The 10281-nt window shown below is 42.4% G+C and overlaps 1 protein-coding gene across 1 annotated transcript in view; it reads left to right on the top strand.

Annotated features, from left to right (window-relative positions):
- The first annotated feature begins 3802 nt into the window (after positions 1-3802).
- MPPED2 (metallophosphoesterase domain containing 2) overlaps positions 3803-10281 on the top strand; it is a 173150-nt gene continuing 166671 nt past the window's right edge. Inside the window, exon 1 of the mRNA XM_052692483.1 lies at positions 3803-3821. The gene's annotated coding sequence lies outside the window, so the exon portion shown is untranslated. The remainder of the gene's footprint in view (positions 3822-10281) is intronic.

Below are 10281 nucleotides of genomic sequence, written 5' to 3'. Positions count from 1 at the left end.
CTCAATCTGAATTATTTAACCATTTTTCTACCGTTTCATTTTCTTCTTTGATTATTAATTTTCTCAAAGTCTTTAATTATTATGAGAAAAAAAATAAATACGACATGGTGCATCCTTACACTAAACACTAAATAACTAATGAAATGTGGTAAGAGAATAACATAACTAATTTCACGTGTTAAGAAGATAAAATCCACATGGCTTAACACAGATTTTAATGTAGCCTCAATGAAGCTTTCCCAAATACACAAAAGACTTGGCTCAAAGCTATGGCTCTTTGGTTTATATTATTTAGTATGATTTCAGCAGATATGAACCCATAGTCTAGACAAGTAATGTTTGATTTTAAATAGTTTTGATCTCATTATTTTACATTTTGGTTAAAGTTTTGAGGGTATATCAGAAAAAAAAAAATAATAGAAAGGGAACAAATATGAAGTTCTTAAAAGTCCCTTTGATTCTTGCTATGTCAGATCCCATTATTAAAGTATTAAAGAGAAATCATTTCCTACAGAAAAAAAGCTACACTTGATGCCCACGGTGTTCTGTTGCGTAGATAGCAGCAAGCAGGCATTGCTACGTGCCTGATCTTTGAACTGGTACAAGATAATTGAAGTTGATGGGGTTATTCTAATGTACCTGAGAGGAGAGTGAGGCCCAGTCTACTGAATTGTCAGTTTTATAGATCTTGAATGAGAGCAGTTTTAATAACAGGACTTTCTGTAATGAAATATAATTTGGATTTTTCCAGGAGGCTGAGCTCTCTGATAGACAAGATATTTCCTGAAATTCCCCAGGCATTAAACTGGAAACGTTATATAGAGGTGGTAGGAGGAAACGTGGCTTCTCGTTTTGGAAAACTTTCTCTTGCATTCTTATTAAAACACTTAATTTCAAGATAATGATGTAGAGATTTGTACGCATTACAACATCCTGTTATTGGGCATTAACAGTTCTGTGAGGCTGATAGAACGTCGCACTACAGATATCTCTGCAGAAAATAAGAGCCATCAATACCTCTCAAATAACTTTTGAGTTGAAGCATAGATAAATTTTTAGAGCTACAGCCATGAGGTGTGGGCAGTGAAAACCTTGGCACATGTCTGTGCTTTTTCAAGGGTGTTCTCCATGTATTTTACCTACATCAGTTAAATAAAATGAATTAGTTAAAAGATTGACTTCCACCAGAAAGTGAATGCGAGTGTATGATTTGCTGTCAGTGGAATTGAACGAGGAGCATGCTTAAAAGTTTGGCTGAATCATGGTCTTACAACTTGATTTTTCGTGCGCATTAATTGAACGCTATCATTTAGCGACTTCTAAAGTAACCATACATGATATGTGCTGTTTAATTAATGAAGGAAAATGAATTGAATCTTTGGTATTTTTCATGTAACAATTCTGTAACCGTAGCTGTAATGTGAAGTCCAGTTCAGTAAATGGCAGGGTTTTTTCTTGGTTCACTGGGTTTAGATCTGGCTCTAGAAACAGTTTCACTGAAATTAGTTCATACTATGTAAAACACGTATGTATGTCCTTCCACAGTTAGTGCCTGTGCTAGTAGGCCAAATAATGAGTTAAACAAGCTTGGCATAGGTACTGAACATACAAAGAAATGTCAGTGTACATCTCAAAATCCCTTGTGTGCTGTGATTAATGCAGGAGTAGTGTTAAAATAGAGGAGTCAGTGTAGCCAGACAGCGAGGTGTTTGGCAGAACCTCTGGTGGGCTTTAATACACTGAGTGCTTTTACAGTACTGGACTGTTTTGAAGCAGTAATTTCATGGAAACCTTAAATACAAAGAAAAACCCCATGCCCTAGGAGGCCATGGCTTCTTGTACTTCTTTTTCTTTTCTTATTGAAATCATAAAAATAATTCATCAGGTTCAAGCAGAAATTGAACCTTTCTTCAGAGTTCCCGCTGCTCTGACTTGGGGTATGATTCTGTAGCTCTTTAAGTAAATACAAAACCTTAACATATCGGCACGTTTAAATCATGTGCAACAGAATATGTATAACATGAATTCTTTGTTTTATTTGATCTGTACAGTAGCTTTAGTTAATTAAATCTATTGCTTCAAAAATGCAATTAGAACTTGTTTTTGATACGAAGTAGTTTTTACTGTAAAAAAAAAGCATGCTCTTGATCCTAGCCACCTACCAGAAGTTGGTGAACTGTGCCAACTCCTTCCTATATTTTTGTTACTGCTTTGTTATGTTAATGATGCCCAAATTGGCAAAGATTAGTTTATTTCATTTCATTCCATTTCAGTTTAGAGGTTTCACCATAAGCTTATCTATAGTGCTATTCAGAAATACTTCAGTTATTAAGAACACAAGAAATGTACTCGTGCATTTCTGAAATGTTTATCTTATCAAGGCAGAATAGAACAGAATTCTACAAGCATATTACGTGTAAATATTTTTGAAAATAAGTATTGGGAAATAGTATTCTCCACTCCAGTATTTTAATTAATTTATTTTTTTTATAACAGCACACAAAAATGCCAAGAATGCTCAGAACTCAATAATGTGACACCAGTCCCTTCTTTCGTAGTCCTTAAGATACAAAATAATGATCATTATAGATTTTTGCCTTATGCTGACATCTAAGACTCGCACGGAAAATACAAAAGAGCAGCCTATGATAATAGCTTAAAGAAAAGAGGCTTTTAAAAGAAACCTTCTAAAACAAACAAACAAAAAAGCTACTGTTAGGAGCCAAAACAAATCCTTATTTTAATTGGCATGCAGAGAACAAGGAGGCTCTGCCATGCCGTGCTCCTTCTAGCTCAGGCAGCCACAGCGTTTCAGTAACCTTCACATTCGCCTGCTGTTGTAACAGGACGTGCTGTTGTAACACCACGCTCTGCTTGGTGGGATACACACAAAGCACAGCTCTGGAGAGCATCTCTTTGGAGTCCAGCAGAGGAACAGTGTGTATTCAGTACTGTATTGGTTATCGGGGCTCTCCAGGATCTTGTTCCCTTACTTGTCGTGTCTCAGGCCATCCCCCCACATCACAGCCTGATTTAGTGATGGGATGAGAGGGAATGGCCTCAGGTTGCACCAGGAGAGGTTCAGGTTGGATAGCAGGAAGAATTTCTTTGAAGAAGCAGTCAGGTGCTGGAATGGGCTGCCAGGGAGCTGGTGGGGTCACTGCCCAGGAGGCGTTCAAGGAACGTTTGGATGTTGTGCTGACGGTGCAGTGGGAAATACGGGTGATAGGTGAACAGTCGGACTGGAGCATCTTGGAAGTCTTGCTGTTTATTTGCTTTCTTCCCCATTTGCTCATCAAAAGTTCTCTGACCAACTTTTTGTTTCCCACTCTCGCCGTTCTGCTCCAGCCGAGTCCCTCGGACGGGAAGGAAGCGGGGAGCAGATGCAGGGCGGCAGCACGGGCACGAGGCGCAGCTCTGCTGGTGCACGGAAGGATTCGTGTTTTTCCCCGTTCACGAGAGTCGGTTCGGCAGCTCCGGGCACGAGCCGTCTGCCGCGCGGCCCGCCACGCGGGGTTCCCGCCGCCGCCGCCGGGTGGCGCCTCAGCAACGGCAGCCGCCGCCCCCGGTCCCCTCGGCGGCGCTGAGGCGGGGCGGCCCGCGGGGCTCAGGTGAGCCGGGCAGGGCAGGGCAGGGCAGGGCTGCCGCGAACCGCGGCCCCGCCTCGGCACCCCGGAAGGCGGCCCGAAAGGCGGGGCGGTGCCCTGGAGGAAGGCCGCTGAGGTTCCAGATGGAGTCCCGTGCGGCGCCCGGAGCTGGCACGCCGTAGCGGCGGCGGCGTCCCGTTTCCTGCTGCTCGTAGTGGCCGCCTTCTCTCACAGGTGAGTTGTGCGCCGTTACCTCGGCGGCGGCTTTGAATTCCGCTGTCTCCCGTTCCTGCAGCTCGGAGGGCTTCTCATGACTCGCTAATGCGTGTGTGCTTCTTGAGAGGTTGTCTGTAGTTCGGCCTGTGGAGTGCTGGGCTTCGCGTACCAGAGGTGCTGTGAAGGCTGGAAGGAGTCTGTAAGTGTTTCTAATTAATAGAAGGAAAAGAAGTCTGTATTAAAATTTCCGAATCAGCAACGCATTTGAAGCTGAGATAAATTTGATTCTGCTGGCTTCACCCAGGTGAAGTTGGGCTTTTTTTTTCATCCTTTGATGACACTTCGCAAAGCTTGAGGAGAAATTTTATACGCAGCTCTAGAATACTTCATTATTAAAAAAAAAAAAAGAAATCTGTGTATGTATGTATGTTCTCTAAAGGAAGAGAATAGTAAAGATGAAGAAACACAAAACTCTTTGCAGGCTGCACAGCTTGGGTGGAAGCACCTGAGTTGAAGTCACAAATGCTGTGCACAGTGTAATGTCAAATAATGTCTGTACTCTGCAGTAATGCATAGAGCTGGATCAACAGGGTGGGTATGAACACCTCCAGGTGAATGTTTCACTGTTCTCAAAGAAGTTTCTGTCCCTGTCAGGTGTTCCACAGCTGCTGTTGTATATGGCTGAGCTGTTCTTGCTAGATATGGTTGGATGAGGAAATCAGCTTTGGCCCGTGCCATGCAGACCTTTAGAAGAAAAGGCCTGAGGGGGAGATTTTATTTAACAACCCTTTGCATCCTTGCATAGCAAACTAGTGCTTCGTATATGCAAAAATGGGCTTGTGCAGCTCTGACATGTGTTGCTCACTTTGCCAAGGGAAGCCCTGCTCTGAGATGGGTTAATAGTGGCATATCCCTCTTGTCCTCAGGGGGTAGGAGTGGATGGAGAACCTGTGCAGCTCTTCTGATCTTGTTGCACACTGCAGCTACCTTTGCAGTCTTTTGTGGTTTGCCTACCATGCTTTATCTGTTGCGGGGCAACTAGCTGCTGTTTCACAACCTGTATGATAACAGGTGGGTGTCAGGAAGGGATGCTGTTCAGCGGAGTGTTAAGTGTAATGCGAGGTTCCTGTCTTTTACCTGTTTGTTTATGTATGTCCTCTGCTATTTCTTTATATTTGCTCAGTCCATTTGTCCCCAGTCATTGTAACTGACAAAGGGTATCTGGATGACAGTAATGGAGATTGTTTGCTTCACAGAAATGTGTCTCCTGTTGCTAGCACGGGTTACTGAACGTCAGCATAGTGAGTGTGAGTGATAAAAGAGGCTGAATGCACTCGCTTTTCGGATAGGTGGATTGTTGTGATGGCATTAGTACTCTTTAGAAGATCGGTTTTAGGATAAACATAGCAAGAGGATACTGTCTCCAAACATCTTGTCTGTGCGGAGATATTGGCATCAAATAAGGAAAGAATATGGAAGAGAATAAAGCGGGCGCTGCAAGCCTGTCCCAGGAAATAGCAGACAAGCATGCAAGCTATGCTAATTAGTACTCTGAGAGAGTCTATTTTTCCCCCTTTTACAGTAGCTGACGGCCAACAATGAGCCTAGTTCTGTTCCCTCACCCCAAGGGTTTGTATAAATATATCCACACAGCTTGACTCTGGTTTACTTTTCCCCCCTCTGTTCTTTATATTTAGTCTATTTGTAACTCTGACATTTCACTGGGACTTCTATTGCTTCTCTTCCATCTGTGTTTTTATTTGGAGTTATCTCCTTTTCCTCCCCTACATCCTCTATAAAGATTTTAATTACTGTCTTGCTAATTTTTGCACTGTTAGTTTCCTTCTCTTGTAGAGAGATAAGTTGGATGAAAAGAAAGCTACTGATTTGTCTTTGTGCCTTCTCCTATTTTGTGTCATTTTGTTCTGCTAGACAAGCTATCTTTGATTTAGTGGGGTTGGAGTATGAGTGCATAATAGATTATCTGTCACTGGACCAAATCAATCATGGTTAACAGTGTATTGACAAGAGCATATAGCAAGTATCCTTGACCTGAGGTTGAAAATACCTGTTATCAACGTCATGTGGCTCTTGCTGCTGCTTGGCCTGAACTCTGAGATAGAGTTTCCCGTATCAGCTTTTCTTATTCTCCTGTATTCTGCTGTATGTTCTTATTTTCCCATATTCTCCTTATTCTCCCTGTATTCTGGCTTTCTTTCTTCGAGCCTTTTTGAGCTATAATAGACCACCTCATTCCTGGGTGGAGCACAGAAGAACCCAACTCACATCCAGGAGTTCTTGAAAGAGAAACTCATGTGCTTTAGATACAAGTCCCCGTTTAAATGTTGAGGTTACGATGATATTTTCACTGTAGTTTGACTGCCGTTTAATTGCTCAGGTCAGGTTGGTTGGTTTTTTACATATTTATTTGTGGTAACTGATACTGTATGTTGTTGGAGGGAGGATGTTGAATCGGTCTTGCTATTACTGTGGTTCCTTTGTTCATTTTAAGCACTGATGCTTAAGCATTTCATTCACGTGGCCGTAGGCACTCCTAATAGCATATTTTTTTTAATGATGTTGCAAAATGTTCCTGCTGTTTGTTGTGTAACACTTGCTCTGTATTATTTCCTGCTGGAAGAGAAGCGTATTTTCCCTTCTTAATGGAGATGTTTAGTTCTTTGCCTTATGGCTCTGTGCAAATGAGAGTGCTGAGCTACTTGTAAAGCAGTCAGGAGATGGCAGGGTCAGCCTGAACCTTTGTTCTCCGTTGCAAACATACAGGTGAGATGTTCAGAGTGTTATTGTTGGTTACATCTGAATTCAGAAATCAGAACGTTGATTATACTTGAGCAAATATATAAAAAGCACAGCTGAATTTGTTGATGCTTAAGTTCAGTGTTGGCCGAAAAGCTTTCTGAAGAGCTTGTTTTGGGACTGCGTGTATCTTTACAAAGACAAAATGGTGATGCAGAGTAAGTAAAGTAATTACTGGCAAGTGAGAAATAAAAGACTTGGAGGAAGATTATTGATGTACTTTGCTACTTCAAGAAAAATGTGTTTGGTAAGCTTCCAGGCAAGCAATGTCTGTGCTCAGGTTTGGCTTGCAATTTATGGACAAATGAAAATATATTCTGCCTACAGTGTAACTAGATCATCTTTATCTTGCTTATCAAAACATGCATATATTCCAGCAAGAATGACAGAAATTCTACTGGAATGCATTTTTTTTCTTTGCTGCTTTTTAAAAATGAAAATATTTTATCATACTATCTCACAGGCCTGGCATCTGAGCGCCTTCTGGTAGCACAATCAACGGTGTGCTATCTTGCCTGCTTTTTATCTCTCGCAGAAGGACGATAAGCTTTTTGAGGAGCAAGGTGAAATGTTTTCCTGTGTGGGCCGAATTGTGAATACATGGTGTGAGAGGACAGGGTAATAGTTTGCTTTCCGGATGAGTCAGCACTGAGGAGATATATGATGACTCTTCATTGCTGCCTTTTTGTATTTGTTTCCATTATTTGTGTGGTCTATGCAACAGAGAGAAGCTTGGGCGTGAAGTGAGAAGCATGACACTCTTGGTCCACATACAGCTTCTTGTTTCTTTCATATTTCTTGTCACATCTCTTCCATGCACCATTTCTCCTTTTGAGAGTTCAAACGCTCTGCCTAGTCTATTCCTCAGGACTTGAGTTTGAACACATGCTCCTTTTCCAATTGCTATCCTGTAGGATCGTGTTGACATACAGCCGCTTTCTGTTACTACAGATATTTGATTCTGAAAGAAAAAGCTTAGAAAGATGAAATTTAGTCTAACCTTGGCTCAACTGAAATGCTACTAGGAAGCAAGTTGCTTGTTCCTGTCTGGGGCCAGCAGAGCCATACTGGAAAAAGAGCAGAATCAGATGATGAAAAAGCAGGACAGATGTGGGATGACTGCTGCCCACTCTGAACCACCACGTTTTAGAAAAAAAAGAATCATATGGTATGCGGGATTGAAAGCTTTGTCTCTTACCCACATACTCAACAAGTTCACCTAAGGCTAATGAAAAGTTTTCATCTCAGCCAAATTTAGTTAAAGTGAAGGTTAAAAAGATTAAAAGAAAAACTCTTTGTGTAACTCGTAGATGCAAAATGCTCATGTCATCAATGTGTCAGAGAAGCAAGATTGCCAAAGATATGAACAAATGCTGATTCTTCACTGACTTCACGGGCTGAACTCAAAGGGCAGTAACAAAGTAGTGCTCCTTTGCCATCCTTTGGGTTTGAGAGGGCTCCGAATTTTGGGGGAGTTTTTGTTTCATCAGAGTTTGGAGTGGGACGTGGCAGTATTGGAACTGAAAGAGTAATTGACATTTCCAGATTTTCTTTCTGTCTTCTGACCTAGAAAGAGAGCTACTTGATTAAGACACTAGCTTTCTTTAACCGCAAGTGTGAGGCTTGATTCTGGGTTTCATCTCCACTGATGCATTTTAAGCCGTGTTCTGCTTTGCCCCTTGCTGATTTCAGGCAAAATTGGGATTTAAAAATCAAGCGAAATGAAGCTCTAGATAGAGTGCAGCTACAGTAGGGATTTATAGCTATGTGTATTTTCCATTTTCTAACTGCTTTCCTTTACATGTTTCTGTGTAAATGTCTGGCATAGAATATATTGTATTACAAAGAGATGTAACTTCAGTTAAGAGAAAAACTTATATGAGATTTATGTCTATGGCTGTGGATACTCCCTCCCTGCAAGCAGTCAAGGCAAGGCTGAATGGGGCTGTGAGCAGCCTGGTCTAGAGGGAGGAGTCCCTTTCTGTAGTAGGGGGTTGGAACTGCATGATCTTAAAGGTCCCTTCCAACCCAAACCTTTCTGTATTTCTACAAACAACTTTAAACCAAAAGTCTTTCTGGCGGTGCAGGGGGGGAGAACGAAAATGAATGTGGTGAGCAAAAAAGAACCAAAGGACAACAGTGGGTGAACACAGGAGTTGTTATGAAGTCTCTGTACTTCTGTAAGCAGATGGCCACAGTGCCTACTAAAAACATTGCCTCCAAGTCCAGAGTTGCCTTTGCCTCCTTTGCCTGCCCAGCTGCTAGCATGTCCCATTGTTTTAAGCCTCTGCACTGCACTTGGCATTCGTGGGTTGTTTTTTTGCTGTTAGCTTTCCGTTAACGGTTCAGTGTTTTCTAGTGTTAACATCTGCTGAAGTCTCTGAAGTGTGAGGGTGGAAACAGCTGATTACGGAGAAGCAGTGTGGGCTGCTGGCATTCCCAGTGCAAGGTGTAGTGGCGAGGAGATGGTTGGCCTGGGGTCTCTTCTTGTGGTGGTTAAATGGCAAGACTTTCTACATCCTCATTTCCAGCTGGGTCGCTGGGATTCTGAACTATGTACTTCAGCATAGCTTATGGATTTTAAACCTGTCACACTGCACTTCTATTACAGATATGGCACTGTACTTGCAAGCTATTTTCTTGATCTTTTGCCAGCAAGGCTTTTGTAGCAGTCTTTGAAAGATATACTGTGGCAGTTCCCTTTTACAATATCTATCATTAACACCTCTTTGGCATCTGTAAGAGTTTCTTCTTTGCTGGAGATTGGAGCAGTTGATTAAGCGACCCTTTGCTGTCCGCAGGCAATTTCTCAGATTTCCACCGTGTTTCAAATCTCCCTTTCCTAGCAAAGGTCCTGGAGACAGGTTGTGGCAGGGCAACTGCTGCCCTTGCTTTCATGATAATAATAAACTGTTTGAAACATTTCAATCAGGCCAAAGCAGCGAGACAGCTTTAATGAGGATTTGTAGTGACCTTCTGTTTTATAGTAGGTGGATTCTGGCACGTTGTCAATTTTGATTCTTACTGATCTTCCAGTGGCTTTTGATACTAGAGATCATAAGTTTATCCTAAAATACCTGTAGAAGATTCAGAGCCCTCTGGGCATCGCTCTGGCTTTGCTTCGTTAGCATTTGCCTCGGCAGTGTCAGTTTGTCACAGTAAATATCTGCCTTTCTGATACTGCCCTGGTGAACCGCTGGGTTCTCAGGGCTATGAAGTGGGCGTACCCCAGGTCTCCTGTGTGTGCATGGCGGCAGCACCCTGCCCAAACTCTCACACGCCATGCGCGAAGGAGGCGCTTGGATGCATCTGTTCCATACAGATGTTTCTGTGTGTATGGCAGCAGCGCCCGCCTGCCAAAACTTTGCGTATTGCCGAAGTAAATGCAAACACAATGAGGTTATGACTCCCCGTCGTCTCCTTTTGATTGTATTGTTTTAGTCTTGATTCAGTATCTTAAATCACAGCGGCAGCCTGGGCATGGGGAGAAGTGTAGGCTGTTTCTGGTTACTCGTGTGATGCTGGGGAAGGTTTTCTGGATGCCAAGAGGCAACGTAAACAGACTGCTCTTGCTGTTTCAGGTAGTGGTGACAGTAAGTCTTCCTGATGCCAAAAGTCAGCTAAATCACCAGGTTTTCCTGTCTGAGAGGAACTTTACTCA

Source organism: Tympanuchus pallidicinctus, unplaced genomic scaffold, assembly GCF_026119805.1.
Source record: "Tympanuchus pallidicinctus isolate F22 unplaced genomic scaffold, pur_lepc_1.0 scaffold3, whole genome shotgun sequence".
NCBI lineage: Eukaryota > Metazoa > Chordata > Aves > Galliformes > Phasianidae > Tympanuchus > Tympanuchus pallidicinctus.
Note: the sequence above shows the minus strand (reverse complement) of the source record. Positions and strands in the feature narration are given on the sequence as shown.